Below are 16,947 nucleotides of genomic sequence, written 5' to 3' on the forward strand. Positions count from 1 at the left end.
TACCTGACACATCTGTCACACTAGACAAAGCCTATCATTGTTTTGTTTCTGTACTGTGCCCTTTAGCTCTACCACAATCTGGCATGAGGAGGTGAGTTCCTTTGCCCAGGCTGCAATATGGTGTATCTTCCTGAGGTTGTGCTGAATGAACTAGACTCAGTGGACCAAAGGACTAAAATGATGACACGTAAACAGGGAAATGGGCTGGTTTAAATCTTTTAACAGTTTGAGTTCTGTTGTTCATTTAATCCATTATATGTTAGAGAGACAAGATGAGGAATTCCTTTCACATATGTGTTGTCATTTCAGTCAATTTAAACTGCAGTATTTTAGCATTCTCTGGGCATGTTTGCAGTAAACATGTGGCGTTGTCAATGCAGTGTGAATGTGCCAATGCAGAGAAAGGGATGAATGCAGAAATGATTCTTAAGTCATGAGAGGCAATAGTGTCTCTAATTTTGTGTCTCTAATTTCTTCTTGTGTATTAACTTGTTCAAATATTCAACTCTGATAGTCTGGAATTGTATGGAAGCTGCATAGAAGGATAGGGGAAGATGTAAAAATAATACAGTGGAAATATTTCTGCTTTGCAGTCTCACTTGTATTGCTTGCAGTAGACCTTTGTGAATTGGAATCTTCATGGTATGCAGTTTAAGACAGGAATCAAGGACAGAAAAATAGTAGAAAAGAGCACAAAAAAATGTCTGCAATTTCTCTACAGCTGATTTTCTTGTCCTCTGTTGCTACTACTGTCGTGCAGAATTTGATGAAAATTGGTACAGTTCAGATAAGGGAGAACAGAATGGTAGAAGGCGGAATTTATTTCCAACTATAAATAGTGCATCCCTCTGCAAATTCACATCTTTATATGAAAATAATGTTTGCACATAATGCATAAACTGCTGTGTGGCCGAAGGCACAGTATACATTTCCATATGCAAAACAATAAAAACACCCAATGAATGCATCCGATGAGTGTCAGCATTTTATTTTGACAAGTCAGTGTGTGTATGTTTTTGCATATGTATGTCATACTCATTGTAAAGTATTTTTTAAATATTAACTAAATTCTTACCAGTTAACTCTCAGTTACTTGTGATTTCCTAAGAAGATAATGCATAAAGTTTTACAATTTAATTTCTGGGTGAACTGCGACCTGCCATGTCTGAATATGCAATACACCTAGAAGCAGGTCCTCACCTGATAAACTTGTTAATTCTAATGAGTCAATGGAGCTACAGCAACACTTACGTAGCACCTATAAATAAGCTGTAAAATGGCTCCTCTTCCAGACAATTTTTTGTGGTATTTTTTCTATGTATCTTTCTTCTGGCTAGCCAATAGAAAATCACTTTTTTCTTGGGTCTTTTTTGTATGAGTTTTATATAAATAGTTGTGCTCTAGGTGTTACTTTCTGAATATCCAGTAAGTCCACTGAAGTTTTAAAGCAAAGTTGGGAATAAGGATCCATTTTGATATAATTTACTGATAAGCCAGCCTTGAATTTTTCTGTTCCTCTAGTCTAAGTGAAGCCTCTTGGGATGTATATTCACATTATTTCATTAGTATTATTTCACCATTAATGTTTATCTGGATTTAGTTTATTACAATTGAGAACAGAATTCACCCTTATTATTGAAGGTATCTGAGCAAAAGTTATTGCATTTTTTAATGATTTTCTTAATTATTGGGGCCAATCCTCTGTTAACTTTTAGGTAAACTACCTTGACTTTTACCCACTGAAATTCAACAGAAAAGTGCAATGTTTCAAGAGACATTAAAATCCAGTTTGAAATTTCTTTTCTGTCCTTTTTTATGGACGTAATTTGAACATGCACAAGAAAGCAACCTAATGTTAATTAAGAAATTAGCATAGTTGTGCAGTTAGAGAAGTCTTCAAAAATAAATAAAAGGGAGGTCAGTGAAAGAGGCAAAAACTCTTGAGTCTAAATATTACATTTAGTTTGTTAATTTAAAAAGTAAACCACCTTAAGGAGATATATTAATCATTGTGTTTGCCTCATTACCTTTGCCTTGGTACCTGTAAGGAGATGATAGGGATGAATCCCAAGAAAGCCAAATGCAGGGAGATTAGATAGAAGCAAATCAGGCTTACACTCGGAATTGGTAAATGCATGTGAAAAATATTTTCGTGTGTGTGTGAATGAGAGCATCTTCCACGGATTGTTTTTGTGGGGTGCTTTTTTGTTACCACCCTTGGTGGGCTTCTCCGTAGCAGGAGTTTCACAAGCAGCCAAACAAAAAGCAGCAGTAGAAAACCTCCTGTTGTAAAGTCACTACTGCTAGCATCACAACGTATTGCACAAAACAGATTCTTGGTGGTATATTTTAATATTCTTGTCCATGTGTTTTCTCTCCATAATTAACTTGAAAAATAAGTAAAATGCTGTAATACTGCTATTCTGTGCAAGAGAATCCCATCACATGACAGTGAAGCCCGCTTGCCATTTCTTGGGATAAGGGGGGTGGAAACAACCTAGAAACCCGTGTCAGCTGTGAAAGGAGGCTCTTCAAAGAATATAAAAGAAAAATTGTAATTAAAAAACAAAAGGCAGCAAATATTGTATAAAATATTAAAAATGAACACAGGTGACTGAAAGAAGTTAAAAAAATAAATCTCTAGTTCTGATTTGCATGCTACTGTGCATTTACTAAACAAAATCCTAAAACAGAAGTGAAAAACACTAGATGAGAATAAAAACTTTTCTAAAATCAGAATATTTATTCGTCCCTAATCTTTCACTTAAAGGATCTGGATGCTGTTAGTGCATGCTGCTGTGTTGAACTGTCCAAGGTCAGGGGCTTTTTTGCCGTTTTGCTTTCCCCACAAGCAAGCTTTGAGTATCTAAAAATTCAACAGTAGAGGGGAAAGTAGAAAACCACAAATAAACACACGTCAGATTGCATATAGTTTGCATTTTTCCATTGGCCATCAAGGGTAGGCTGGTTTCCCTTTCTGTTCCAGAAAATGAGAAAAGAGCATACATTCTCTCAAGAAGAAGACCCTCCTTTGACCCGCTGGAGTCAGAGCTGGCAGCCTGTCCTGCTGTTTTTCCGTGTTACCTCCTCTCGAGTGAATGTGCATGTCCTCCTAAAGCAGAACAGACACATGGTTCTCCCACTGGGAGTCTATTACCATAATGCCCTATATCGTCTTTATTTCTGATGCTGTTCTGTTCAGAAAACCATTGCTTACTGTGAAAGCAGGTGCTCTCTTCTCAACAGCACCTTTCCCATGGGGTTCCCATCTTCACAATTATAGTGCTCCGGGAGGTGATGTTCCCCTATTTCAGTTAATAGGTGGTGGTTTTCACTTTTAAGTGCCTGCAGTTTGTTACTACTTCATCTTCCAATGTGTGCATAAAGCTGACAGAGAGCAGCTTCATCCATTTTCTCTTTTCTACCAATCTCTGAACTGTTCTTCATTAATACTCTAAATAAACCTTTCAAAGTTAATCACCAAAGCATGAGAGCTCCAAGATTTGTTTAATACTTTGTTGCCGTATCTTCACCATTTTTCTCATAAAAGCCCTTTTATATATATTCTAGTAGATTTGCTATAGTATTTATGTGTGTTTGGGGGAAGGTTCTGATTCCTTTTACAAGTTTTCTAATCTCCTCCTTACTTCTAAATTTTTGCATGCTTTTCTGAATTCTTTATCTTCGTGGGTTCCTCATCCCTCTCCTGTGATAATCCAAGCCTTTTTCTTCCTGTATTTTTAGTATCCCAGCCTTCACCATAACTATATTCTTTCATGAAACTGAAGGAGAGATAAAATATATTTCAGTGCCTAGCAGCATTTGCATCTGCTCTTGTAAGTCCTATTAGCTGTGAAAACAAAAGTTTGTAAAGTGATTGCTACAGGAGTATCAAATCCATAAGGATTGATGTGAGTCAGCTTTAATGCATGTGTTTGCTTATTTGATGTTTTCCTACATGACTTGCAAACACGGAACTACCATTTGTGCCAGATATCATGTTGCATTTACCAAAACTGAGTTTGCAAACATAACTTCTTAACCATATTGTGTACATCTATTTAAAAGGGCCTGTGCAATCCTTTAAAAATGTTGACATGAAATAGAGTATTTTTTAAAAATGTATTTTTCTTGTCATTCTGTCTTTAGTTTGTATTTTTGCTGCTGCTTTTTTTTCACCCTCCACACAAGTCGCACTTGTGCCTGTTTCCACATTCAAACTGTATCCTAGCCAATTTCTTGCTGCAGAATCTCAGTATGTGTCTGTCTGATCTGGGAATATCCTACACTGCCCTTCATGATTTTCTTTAACTGTTTCTTTGATAACTGTGAATCTTATTGTGCTTTTTCCCATGAGTAGCAGTAGATGAAGTGCCATGTTTTCTTTGATTGGGAATGAATTCCAGTCCCTGTATTTTAAGATTGTGTAACTAAATCTGTGCTTGATTTTGACTTTAAAAAATTATATGTGTCCCTTTATATAGAGGGAAAACAAGAACTGAAGTTATTTGTATATCATAAGTCTTTAATGTTCTGAAAGGTTTGTGGATATAGGGCAATATTCATTACAAAAAGTCCTAGGACGTCATGTCAGATAACCTAGCTAAAAAACAAGATGCACTGCATTTCTACAGTGTCTCATCCAGCTGGCAGTTATCCTGTTTGAGAAGAAACTGAATTGTTTGTGATACTTTTCTATTGGCAAAAATGAGGTGGTAATTTCTCACCCTGTTCTTGAAAGAAGGCTCATGTATTTTTCTGTTGTTGTTTTTGTTTGGGTTTTTTTTGGTGGTGTTGTTGGGTTGGTTTGGTTTTATTTTGCTGTAGTATTTTTCTAGGCATCAAATCTATTTATACTGCTCTCTAAATTCTCAGGTGCTCAATTGTTATTACATTTTATAAAAATATGTTTACCCTTTTCCACTCCTCTGGGATGCTTGGCCTCCGTAAGTTCACAATGGCGGTTTGAAGGTTGCTTCAGATGATTACTTAGTTACTCTAGGGTGAGTTTCATCAAGTGCTGGACTGGGCCTTCTGTCCTAAAGATTAATCTTGTTGAATAGCTGTACATCATTTATTGTTCATATGAATATTTTTTGATTCAAAACTCCATGAAGATGTCCTTAAAGTAGTTACATTATGTGCTTTATGCCACAGTGTCTTTCCAGCACATGGAATCATAGAATAGTTAGGGTCAGAAAGGACCTTAAGATCATCTAGTTCCATTAGTTTTTTAGGAAAGTGTTTATTGTTCCTTTCTAGCAACTTTCACCCTTGCTCGAAGTCTGTGGTTTTCTCAGTACCCTATTTTGTATAACTCTGTGCCATGATGTTCCTCTTGATGCTGTTTCCAGTGCTGTGCATTTGCCTCTGGTGATATTTGAATGAATCCCCACATAGCAGGGGGTTCTGAGCCTGCAGCAAGCAATGCAGTGCAGTGGAAGACGCTGTGCAGAAGGAAACAGTATGTCCTGAGGAGCCAAAATCTGCAGTGTTACTGTTAGAGTTACTTTGAACTAGTTTTGCACATCCATTAGTAACAGAAGGATTAGGAAGTGTGTTTCTGGAGAGAATCTTCTGATTTAGTATCATCCAAATGCAATCCAGTTTACTTTCTCTGAGCCTGTTCCACAAAGTCGACCGAAGCACAGTCAGTGGAGACTAGTGGAAGAATCATTTCAGAAGTAATTTCTGATTTCAGCTATTTCTACATTTAGTTCTAGTTAATAGCTTAGAGTTTGGCTCCTGACAATAGTTTATACAGATAATGGGCTGAACAACAGGCAATGCCTTTGTTTCAGTCCTTCTCCAAGTGTTGTGTTTTTTTTTTTTATTTGCTCTTTTAGGGTGTCAAATGCTTACCCAAAGAAACAGAGATTCTTCTCCGTATGACAGTGATGTGATCTGCATCTTTTATTTAATTTGGATGGTTTCCTAATCATCAAATGGGTTATTCTAGGTTTGGTGCCTTGCTGTTACTTTCTCTCTTCAGGCTGTGCCAACCCCTGTGGCTACAGGGCAGAATGAGAACAAGGACAGCTCTGGTCTACTCTTATTTGATTTCATTCCAGTGCCAATTTCTGGAAAAAAAAATGTTTCTTTTTCATTACACTTCCTTGTATACTTGAAGAAAGCCTTTCTTACATTGTGCACTTTATTTGGGATAGAAACTGAAAAATGTCAAATCCCAATGAAAATATTTTTGTTTAATTCCTTGGCTATTGACCTCCAAAAAAGCAGTTATTTTGAGAGCCAAAAGTCATTCATTGTCACTTCCCTGAAATCTGATGAGCTGAATCCCATTTGATTCTGGGACACTGTTTTGAGCTTTGGAAAGTAGATGGGAAAGAAATGCTTCACACCTTTTCTTAAACTGAAAAATCTTAAAGGCAAAGGTTGGAAATGAGATGAATGGTTTTCTGATTATTTTTTTTTTTAATATATATATGGTTTTAACTGGTCTTCACTGAACACAGACTGTTTTATCCATTGATAGGTTATATGTTTTTAGCTATAAATTTACTTCATTGTAGCATGTTTTCATGGACACGTGTATACTTCTGTTTTACTTTTTCTGTTATTTAAGGTAAAACAATCAGTTCAAGCTAGGAGGATTTTGTATCATCAAGAAGAAAATGAAAGTAGTTTCCAATTTCAGTATTATGCATGAGCTTAGACTAAATGGTAAAGAAAAATGATAGTAAATGCTAAGCATGATTGCATAGATTAAATATCTGCAGGATCTTGAGCATCTTAGTGAAAGATTTAGTGCATTTTAATGACATTACCCAACAGACCTGGTCTGCACAGGTATGTGCAAAAGGAGATGGTGATGAAAATGTTGATGTAATAATGGATAGATATTTAAGAAATTATTGGGCTGAGAAAACGCAAAAGGGAACAAAATCCCTCTTTATCCTACGAACTTGGAACTCATTCTTTCAAAATACAGTGGATGCTGTATGTGAAACCGGGTGTGCAAAATTTCATCAGGTGAAGTCATACAGACCAGATTTATTGATTACTGAGAAAAATGGTGTTCTAGGTGCGACTTCTTAATCTGTGTTTCCCGTAATTGCTACCTAGGGAAGCATTACTGTGGAGAGACCACTCTATACCCAGGTGTTTCCTTCTGATTCTCTGCTACTGAACAATGTAAGAAGTGGGACAGTGCACCACTATGCTTTTCTCTGTTCCTGGGTCACACATCCATTCAGGTTTCATCATTTCAGTGAAACCTGAATGGATGTGAGACAGATCTGCTCCCTGGCAGATAGCTATGTCCACCTAAGGCATCAAGTTTAGCCTTCCAGCACCACATTCAGGCACCTCTTGGCCTTTCCAGACAGAAAGGCTTGGACCCACCCAACTATAAAGTCAGCTTTGTACACCTGATTCTATACAAATTTATGCATTTGTTATGGGACGGAAACAAATTTTCTTAGCAGGAACCATCTTTACGGTACAGGTGATCTGTCTGCTTAGGTAGCACCAGACTTAATCTGAATTCAGAGAAGTTGAGATAAAAGGATTACACTCTAGCAACACATTATTGGCTAATACATGTGGTGTTTAGGGAGGTAGAGCATCACAGCTAACTTTTTTTGGTCATTAAATGACTCTGTATTGCTTTTAAGTACTATTGTATGGATATTAAAGTAATAATTTCCTGACTTACATTTCATCTGTATCTCCAATACATCTTTATGAAGATACAACATCAACGTACGTGGTGTTGTATACATAATAGATACAGTTTATTTTCTTAGCTCTTCAGCAATAACAATAAAATGCTCTTACTGACTCCAAATGTGTCTTAATAGGTCTTTAGAATGTTTTTACTGCTTTGTTTCCCCCCACTAAATTATTGTAAAATTGTTATGGGTAAAATTATATATGTTCTTGTATGTGTTATATTGCAGAAGACATTTTCATGTGCAGTAGGAAGAAAAACATAGTCTGCCTTTGATCTAAAGGAAACATGAAGGTCTTAAAGAGAGACAAAAGAAGCATATTGATGCCAAAGTCCTGCTGCTTTCAAGACATTAATATCATCTTAATACGCTGAAGGAATGAACTCAGTTAATAAAGTAATTCCTACAGAAGATAGAAAAGATGTTTCATCAGTGTGATCTTGATGTTTTTCTTTGACTCTCCGTTTAGGAGGATCATTGACTTCCATTGTAATTCCACTGGCATCTTTCATAAATATTTTCCCCCGTGAAAGGAGAGTCATCAGTATCGTATAACTATAGTTACCTTCCATAATCAATAATATTATTAGGCTATGGGAACTTACTATGACCTTTAATGCTGTTATAGTGATTTAATGTAGAGTCTTTCATATCAGGCAAACCAACCATAAACTGCAGAATACATTCTTGATTATGAATCCAAAATAATGTAACAACTGATAGTTAACTTTTATCCTTTCAAGTAACTTAGGAAGGATTTGAAAATTTACAGATGCTAGCCCATGTGTTTTAGCAGACTCATAGAGTCACACAATCATAGAATGTTTAGGGTTGGAAAGGACCTTAGTATCACCTAGTTCTTAATGCGATTGTTGTTATTTTACTGTGGTGCTAATCTCCAGATATATTTTTAATTCAGGAAACAAATGCTCTACTCTTGCCTTCCAACTGCATGCTAAATCTGTATGAAAATCTATCCCAGATTACTGTGTTAACCAACTACATATACAAATTCAGTATGCTATATATTTATCCCTGTACGTTGATGTTTGCTTTGTTTCACCTTTCCCTCAACAAATAAGTTCAGAAATAGGCCTCACTCACAGGGGTTTGGGAACAACCAATGTCAAACAGAAATCCATAAAGTTGCCTTTTACTGTAATTGTTTCATGTTCCCAGTACTCCCAGGATTATTTTGGTTATACATTTCTCTTAGTCATAAATTTGATGATTCTACCACACCGATTTACTCTAAAAAAATTAATGGAATCTCTTGAAAATTCTCAGCTGTGAGCCATAGCTCTCTGAACTGCTGTTTAACTTTCTAAGTGTTATAAATGCATTTCCCTAGCTGCTCCATGGGGAAGTCATCTCATAGCAAAGTGTCATTTTCCAGTGGACTGCTGGCGTAGAGTAATATGAAGTGGAAATAGTAAATACTTGTAAGATTTGCAGTACAAGAATCACAGAATGCCACCCCATTTATGAGAAACATTCAAATAGTAACTCTGTGTATTAAGAAAATCCTGTCCTGAATGTGTGATGTGTCAGACAGGTTCAGAGCTACATAACCTGCTGATATAATCTCACAAATATAAATACAGTAACTTTGTGGACAGCTTTTTGGACAATAAAAAGATATAGGAAAAATATGTATAAGAGTGACCCAAGGCACCAAAGAATATTCTGAATCTTAAAATTTAAATTAATAATACTGCAGTGTTGCATACCTCTATGTATAAACAGCAGGCAAAAAATACATACTTTTTTTTCATCTATACCTCATCAGATACTTAATGGAATGCCGTTAAAATGCTTCAAATAGCAGGTGCTTCAAATATTAATTTGTAATTGCTTCAAATATTAATTTGTAATTGCTTCAAATATTGTGTTTCTGAGCATTATGCTGCTTGTGTCAATTATCTGATTACAGTGTTTACAGTTTTCTGTGTTTACAATTTTCTCATCATACTGGTTGGGAGAATTGTTTACCTAGCTCTCTGTAAAACCTTTGAATTGTGACTTCCAGAGTGATAAAAATTGTGGAACGGAGGAGACTTCTTACAAATGGTAAATGTACAAATGAACACAGACACACACATATATGCTTTGTGTGTTATAAGGACCACATGTCTTTCTGCACACCTATGCAGAAAAATTTAATGATTTTCATTTTTCTATGAGGGAGTTTAAGCATCTTTAATTTCTGTTACTGAGAAAAAAGAGTTAACGTGTGTATGTGAGAACATAGATATCAAAGGGTGAATACTGTTTATAGCAGGAGGCATTAAATTCTCATCACCTAGTTGTCATCCCTTCTGACTATACACATTTTGAAGATGGTTAAGGTAATAAGTCTGTGAAGGATTGATTGTATTTTGCTGAATGTTGCCTCCAAATGTGAATTGACACAAAAATAGGCAGTTAAGCTGGAAAAGCATTGCATTTCTTCTCTCCAAATCTGAAATGGAGACTTCTGAAAGGGAGATTCAGAAGAGTGTATGATCTCTTGGAAGAGAAAATTCTACTTGTTTTTACAAAGTAGAAAAGCAAAAAATATTAGTTATTATATGGCTGAAGATTTCTAGTAGTGCTGCATAGAGGCTGCACTACTAGACCTTACTTTAAGACTGCCTGGGGCAGCAAGGATTGTGGTCCATATCAAAGGTGTTAAGGGTGAGAGCAGTATACATTTATGCTGATCTGAGATAACCAGCGTAAAGAAATTGAAATTCTTTTTTTCCACTGTTCAAGATGGAGAATTGTGTTCTTTAATGCTTTCAAAGGTGGGTTTCCTCTTCTCTACTGTATGTGAGCTAGGACAGGCATGGGGACTAGCGGGAGGAATAGGAAAAAGACAGTTCCATGTTCTCCCTTGTATTTCATGGAAAGTACACCTCTCTGCAGTGCAAATAGCCTTAGGAGAAACTGTGAGCTTTCTAAGGCAGTGAAATTAGTGTGTGACAGCTGTAAAGCTGTATCATATTCACTAAGGAAAAAATAAAGAAACAAGTTGTTATGCTGATTTCTAATTATCTTGAATTTTTCAAGGCTCTGCTAGTCATAAGCGCTGTTGGAGGCAGGCATACACTAATGACTGCAAGCTTTGCGTTTCTACAGTTTCTTGTTATGTATCTGTGATATTTTAAGCTGTAAATGTTTAAATATGTTCATGCTCAAAAAAATTCTCTACTTATTATTTATAATAGCTTGGTTTTCATAGAAGTTTCAAGTACCTGCTGGTGGGATTATTCAAGAGCATTTTAAAACTTTGTAATGCATACTTAAGACTGTAAAAGTTGTTTCTATTGCAGCTTTCTGCTATTATCACATCATTATTTCAGTATGTACATTTAGGTGGGGGGATGTGGAAATACATACAAAACAAATGTTGCTTTGGAATACATTGCCTGTATAAATATGTATTCTTCAGTTTTTCTAATGCTGCAAGTGTGCATCTGTCATGAAATTTTAAAACAACTCCATGAGGTTCTTTTTCTCTCTTATAATGTTTCTGTATTTAGATAAGTTGCTTCATTCCACCAGTATTTCCTCTGTCAGATGTAGTATCTGAAGAGAAGCTTCCTCCTTTTTTGGTGAACACTGTGCAGTCGATGTTCTCTCCAATGAAAAAAGCAGACTGATGGCTGCAGTAAGCAAGATGGTAGGGATTGAAGGTGGTTCTTAGTAGCTTTGTATGCAGTAACCAAACAGCCAGACTTTATTAAAAAAGTGAAATTCAATAAAGGTAAATAGAATTCAGTAATCTATGAAGTAAACTTTACATTTGACTTTCTAAAGGATGTCATAAAAACTTAATTATCATTGTAAATTAAGGTGATGTTTTGCTGCTGACAAGGGTCATAAATGCCTTTCCCATTAGCAGTTCCTATTTTCATAGAACTTTGCCATAATTTTAATTTACTGTGGCACAGTTTCTTGAGAATATTTCATTAATAGATGCATCACATTTTCATTGTCTGAGTGCTGCAGGAATTTATTAGTGTTCCTATTGTCCCATCTCTACACAGAGTATTTGTTGCTGTGATAACCTAAAAAAGATGCTCTCTTTTTGTATCAACACAGTACCATTCACTTCACTGAAGTGGTACCATTTTACAACAGCTATTATTATTATTTACATACCAGTGATGAGGAAAAGCCTTACACAAGGGTGGAGCTCTGTTGGACTTTGCAACTACCCATGCATTATTTAACAATTATTAGTGTGGGGAAATCACTGAGGGAAGGAATTAGAGAAAACTGAGGTCTAACAGAAGTTGTAGTATTATAGAAATGTTAGGAATGAAATACTGTAGCCACTTTCAGGACGGTTGGTATGGACAGGATCTACTCCACTATGGCTCCCTAGGCAACACAACCTGCTATCGCAGAGGAGCAATGGAGGGTGGAGCGGGGTGGAGACACTGCTGCCAGGCTCTGTACTCCCTGCAGGATGGGGAATTTGATGGTACCATGCAGCTGATAAGCCACATGGCAGCTGTCAAATGGGAAATATAAGAGATGTCCATTGTTGAGCCAACTGTGGTGAAATTGCTTTTCTTAGGTGAACCTTGCTCATGATAATCTCACTATAACAGTAACACGTACCTCCACCCCAAAGTTATCTGCCTCCAAGGTACAACTACCCCTCACCAAGCATGCGCTTTATGTTTTTTATCTGCTATATCTTTAAATGAGAAGAGAATTTTACACCAATGAGTAATAAAAGAATGTATGACTAGAGTCACTCAAGATCCACCTGAGAGCAAATAAAAATATAAAAGTGAATGAGAGGTGAGGGAGATAGACTCCATCATAACTTCTGGGATCAGTCGGTGGGCTGTCTTCTCCCCTATAGGGATGCCTGTTGGGTAAGAATTTTATCTTATGCACGTTAAATAACTAATGCTAGCTGTTATTAGTGATTATAGTCTGGTTGTGTATCACTTCAAGCTTGTTTTTGCAGACAGTATCTATCACTGGCAGTCATGAACCTTAATTTGTCATGATTTTCTATTAACAGTGTTATTCCATAAACTGTTAGTATTAGTCCTTTGTGGGTGCTAGCAGTTGCCTGCAACAGGTAACACATTCAAAGTGGGAAGACCTGCTTAGGGGTCCTCCTTATGATGTTGGTGCGTTTCCCTGAACAATTCAGTCAATTCACCCTCTGATCCAGCAGGACTGTTCAGTGAAGAGTCCCTGTAATGGGATGCTGACAGACTGATCAGGCATAAGGGTCTTGGCTTTCCTGGGGCACTGATAGCTCAAACACTAGAAGTAGAGAAAATCTCTCTCTTCTTCCCACCCGCCTCCCTTCACATGACAATTAGGTAAATGAGACCTGCAGTAATAATGCTAAAATGACTAGCATTGCATCTATGATCAAGGGTAAAGGTTGTATAAATTAATTTTTGTTTTCAAGCAGACTGCCCTAATACTATCTCCAAATTAGGTTAGGCTGGCTCTCCAGTGTAGAACACTCTACTGATTTATTCTTGTACGTTTGTCCTTGGCTACTGAGATCCAGAGTACATCATCATTACAGGTGTAAGAATTTGCATAGGTAAGGACCACAAAATCATTGCCACATGAGTTTGTCAAGGTTGCTTTACTGTAGGCAGTGACAATGATGTTATATGTTCTCTCAGCTACTGCCCTAATTCTTAATTTATTTATTAGTCATCTGTGATTATTCTGAGGACACTGTCCTGACAGCTTTTCTTATAGGTGGCCAAAAGTTTACATTCAAAACTTCTTTGCTTCTTACTGGCTAATGACAGTGGTGAAAAATCTTTTGGCTCTTGCAATTGCTAAGCAGCCGTTGGTCATTTTGTCTCCCCTTGGGAAGAGAACCTTCTGTCTCACCCTGAAGACCTGTACTTGCCTTCTGATGTTACTCTTGTCAGAACTTCTTTCATCGTTTTGTGACAAAATTTGGTTTCAATCCAAGTAGCTTGTGTTTTATCTGTCTTACTCCTTTTTATTACCTAGCATACTCATCTTGTTGATGTGTATCATTACATTCCCACTTCAGCTTTTATTTTCACCCTTCTTGAGGAGGCATGTCTCTATCAACTGTGATTGCTCGTGCTTGCTGTTTCTGGTGTGTGTAGCATCTGATTTCATGTTGTAGTTCTTTCACCACGTAGATGTGCCTCCTTTATGGCACTAGGGTACAAACTATACTAGTTGCTTCTCACTGACCTTGATGGCAAACAGCAACTCTAGGCTAAATGAACTTAATTAGTTTGTCAGCCTTGAACTGCTGCCTTTCATGTCTCTGGGCAAGTCTTTATGGCAGATGAAGGAACTAGAACGTATTGGGGAAGACAGAAAAAAGAATGGTGATACTGTATAGGCTGTAGCAGGGAGCCCTGGAGATAGGTCAAAATGACACAGAAAGGGGAAAGCACTGCTAGATGAATGATTGATTTGTCAGCATCCCTTGCAGATCTAAATTAATTTAACATTAATAACTTCTGTGATTAACGTTTAACCAATGCTCACAAATAGCATGTCTAGAAAACTAATGTGTTTTGGATTATGGTTTTTTTGGAAAAAGAAGTATTAAAATGCTTATTATTCATGGTTTGGGGGTGGGGGGGGGCTCAAGGAAATACAGAGATTGACCATTCAAGTGTAGTACAAAATAATTTTAGTCCTGCTTCAAGTCCCTGTGTCAGTGAATTGCCTAAATGCCCATGTTGGAGTCATATTGAAATAAGATTTAAACGTTATTATTGTCTTACTGTTTCAGGGTATAAATGCAAATGCCAAATGAACTTTCACAGCACATGCTTGCATGTTGTCACAATATCTTAATACAGAATGATTCGTGCTCAACTTTTCACTCTCAGCCTCCTGGTAATGTGTATTCTGGAACCATTAAAGTGATCAATAATTTTGATGCCAATGTACACTGCTTTTGTGAATAGATTGGTCAGCTATGTCACATATTTATTAAATAATACAATAATCATTTCATTTGCAAATTTTTATGCTGTTTTATTAGCCACATAAATTGTAGTTCAGTGGGTTCCTGGGTACTGTAGGAGCTGGGTGTAAATGTGGGTGAGCAGTCGGTGTTGTTCCTTTAAACATACACAGCTTGAAAAGCAGATGGAATTGTGTTCTCATGATGTTTAAGAACTTTTAGAGCGCTGCATATCAGCAGCATCTGGAGACCAATTACTGAAGAAGCTCCATAGGGGTCCTGCCTCAGGGTTTTTAGATGGATGAATAATATATAAACTCTATAGTTTCCCACAGAGAGCAACTGGAGCAGTATCAGAAGGAAAAAAGCCTTTTAGGAGTTGAACTGAAAATGAAGTAACAGCACAGGATTTAAAATGAAGCAGTTTTGCTTTTACATACAGAATTGAACATAGTATATTGGTTAAATTCTGATTTCTCTTTTTTTTTTTTCTCTTTTTTTTTCCTTTTTTTTTTTCCTTGGCTTTATCCTGTCAGAATCTTGCTTTTCCTGACTTTGCACATGTCTATTTGGAAGCTTTAAACAAAATGCTATGAGGCTTATTCAATTATTCCAAGAACTAGGATACTCTATTTCCTTTTAAAAAAGCAGTGGAAATGATCTTTAATATGTGCATTATTCATTTTACAACACAGGTTCTGCATTATAGTACTTAAACTGTAATCAGATTTTATCTCACCTGTCATTGTGGCTGGTTCTGGGTTTACTCTGCTTTTTACAACTAGAAACAGATTGCAAAATGGTGTATCTCATACTATTCAAAACCTTCTTTCAACTTGTTATATTCCTTCACATTCCTTATCATTGTTCTCTGTTTCAGTTTACTTGAAAACAAAACACATTTAAAAAGGAAATAGAAATATCGGAATTGGAGATACTTAGCTATGGGACGAAATTTCTTTTGCTGAATTATAACAGAAAAGCTTCTCTGCTGGTTCATTGCAATACAGATGCAAGTGGGAAGTTCACTGAGTGCACATTTCAAAGCTGAAGAATGCATTATCTGGAGAACACTATCGAGACCTATAAAGAGAAAAACAAACAAGAGTGTTTGATCAGGACACCAGAATCTCCTAAAGAAAATCAAAATTGAAGGGAAAAAGGTAGCAGCAGAGTGGCATTCCAGAAAGAAAAGGATCAGAATGTATGTGGAAACATTGATCAATTTGATACTCAGAGCTTCAGAGGAAAATAATGCAGTTTGCCCTCTAAGAAAATAAAGTGGTGTGTTATTAATTAAATAATTATTGGCATGCAGTGGAATGCTAGAGCCACAATAGAAGACAAGGCATAGTTGTGCTAGACTGAGTATGAAACTATATCAAAAGCATGTCAATTATCCTGCTTTTATGCATGAGAACCTACCTAAGTAATAAAGGGAAAGAAAAGCAGTTGCCTAGACTTAGTATCAAACTAAACTGACCTGGCTAATATAGTAGAACTCAAGTTGCACTTTAATGAAATTAGAACAGTGCCTTGGCTTTGCCTGTTCCAAAACCTGTATCCTTATCTGAATTTTCGCAACTTGTTCACATGCACCATTGCTGTCTAGGGCTGGGATTCCATTTGTGATGATACTTGGAAAAGTCATTCATCATCTCTCCTGCAATTCTTTGTTTTTTCTTTCCTCCATTTTCATTCATGAGCACTGTGTGGTTAGTGGTGCCTAACTGTCCTTTGTCTGGTCATAGTCAGTGCCCTGTGCCACTGCTTCTTTATGAAAACACTATCAGTAAGGTTATTGACCTTGAAGCTTAAAAGTGGCTAATGCTAACCTTTGTGCCTTCAAGTTTACTGTGTGAGTTTAAAAGGCAGGGAAAAGGTTTGGTTGGTCACAGCAATAGAAATGAACAGAGATTCAGAGTGTGTAGAGGAAGTCAAAGTAGCAAGGGAAATAAATTATGGTAAATGTTGGAGCAGGCTACTGAAAACTGGTGGAAAAAAGAAAATAAGGCTTCTTTCTTTTTAAATTCACAGTCCCATTACAAATACAGCCTCAGGTGCATGAATCAGTCTCCCTCTTTTTGTTTTAAGTGTATTCTTCAGCTCTTAGTCCTGAGTGTACAATATTTATTGACACTCAGCTACGGGAGCTACTGCAAGCTGGCCAGGGCATCTAACGTGATTCAGGAAAAAATAAAGGACCAACAAAGTCATTGTACAGTTAATCATGATAGCCCTCATTATGAGGAAAAAAACTGTGAGGGAATTTGGGTAGTGCAGATGTTGTGGTGTTGTTGGGTTACGTTGTTT

The 16,947-nt window shown here is 36.7% G+C and overlaps 1 protein-coding gene across 1 annotated transcript in view; it reads left to right on the forward strand.

Annotated features, from left to right (window-relative positions):
• Positions 1–16,947, forward strand: part of GALNTL6 (polypeptide N-acetylgalactosaminyltransferase like 6) — a 464,021-nt gene that overhangs the window by 268,348 nt on the left and 178,726 nt on the right. The window lies entirely within an intron of this gene.

Source organism: Pezoporus wallicus, unplaced genomic scaffold, assembly GCF_028554395.1.
Source record: "Pezoporus wallicus isolate ANWC-B61680 ecotype Strahan unplaced genomic scaffold, APGP_CSIRO_Pwel_v1 contig_2384, whole genome shotgun sequence".
Classification (NCBI taxonomy): Eukaryota; Metazoa; Chordata; class Aves; order Psittaciformes; family Psittacidae; genus Pezoporus; species Pezoporus wallicus.